The sequence below is a fragment of the Myxocyprinus asiaticus genome, chromosome 48 (genome assembly GCF_019703515.2).
Source record: "Myxocyprinus asiaticus isolate MX2 ecotype Aquarium Trade chromosome 48, UBuf_Myxa_2, whole genome shotgun sequence".
NCBI lineage: Eukaryota > Metazoa > Chordata > Actinopteri > Cypriniformes > Catostomidae > Myxocyprinus > Myxocyprinus asiaticus.
In genome coordinates, this window is record NC_059391.1 from 4,754,052 (window position 1) to 4,755,545 (window position 1,494).

A 1,494-nucleotide genomic window follows, 5' to 3' on the forward strand; every position below is an offset into this window, starting at 1 on the left:
CGCCATGAATGTAAACATGACAAATTACACATTATCTAGTGCATATACACTGTATATTATATTACTTTCAATCATCGAGTTGATAAAACAGCTTCTTTTACTGATCTCGTGTGAATTCTACTCATAGAATGAGGCATGAAGTCATTGATAACACAATTTGATGTCATATTAGTTGATGTTTTACATGAAGTCTTCAGCATCCTCATTTTTTAAATGCTCTTCTAAACGCCTCCCCCAGCAGTGTGGGTGGTGTCTGAATGTTCACAAACAGTATGTCTTTGCTCAGGCAATTTCAAACTTCTTCTGGCTATTAGCAAAGAATAAAGAATCACTTCGCCAAGAGCATGCCGGGGCCTTTAGAATGAAATTGAAGAACGGTTGATGTATGTTTCTTTTTAAAATGAGAATATACTTTGCTAATAATGTTTTAATTTAAATTATATGAAATCAATCACTGCCTAATTGATTCAGAAACAGATGCAGTTGTAACCTAAACATATTATTTGTGTATTTTACAATTTTGTAATAGTCTAAAGTACAATTGAATAATAATAATAAAAATAATAATAATAATAATAAAAGGATACATGCCATCTGTCAAGCCTACTTATAAAATAGAGATAAAACAACTTCACAGAGTGTCCATAACAGAATTTGGACTAAAACATATAGGCCTAGTTCTTCCTGTTTCTTAGCTATTTTAAATAAACACCTTTGATCCAAACATATTTGTCAGCACTGGACAGGACTCTTCATTAAATTTTCATTAAGTCAAATGTGAAAAATTATTTTGTTTCATGAAAAAAATAAAAAAAATAATAAACAAAATATAGTTTTTTTTTGTTGTTTTTGTGTGTTCTGCACATTTTTTGTTCGTTTTTCTCCTTTGCACCATTTCTAATCCCTGTTAGAACTAAGACTTATGCAATGTGAACTACATTTTGCCAACATACTAAAGCAGCAAATATTCATTTGTGATTGTGTGCAGGTGAGGCAATCAGAAACTGTAGAGATGTTGAACAAGTCAAGTTTATTTGTATAGAGCTTTTCACAATACACGTTTCAAAGCAGCTTTACAGAAAATCGTATTGTACTGTCTGTAATCCAATAAATGTCAAAGTCCCCAGTAAAAAGCTTAATTGAAAAACTTGCCTTAATATTTTGTCTTAATGCCTTATAGCAATTAACAAAAACTTAGTGGAGAGAAAGAAAAATAAAAGACCTTGGCAGAAACCGGACTCAGCTTGGGAACCAGTTCTCCTTAGGCTATATGAACATAATGCCATTATCAATTATCAGTTGTGTGTAATAATATGCATGTATTAATTGAGTGGATTAAGTGATGTAACTATTTGGTGGGCAGTGTCAAATCCAAACTTTGCTTGGGGCCCCAGAAATGACAAACCCGCTTAGACAATAATAAAATTCAGCTCATTAAGAATTAATGTACTCACATATTTACATACACAGAAAAAAAAACTAGGACAAAAATAA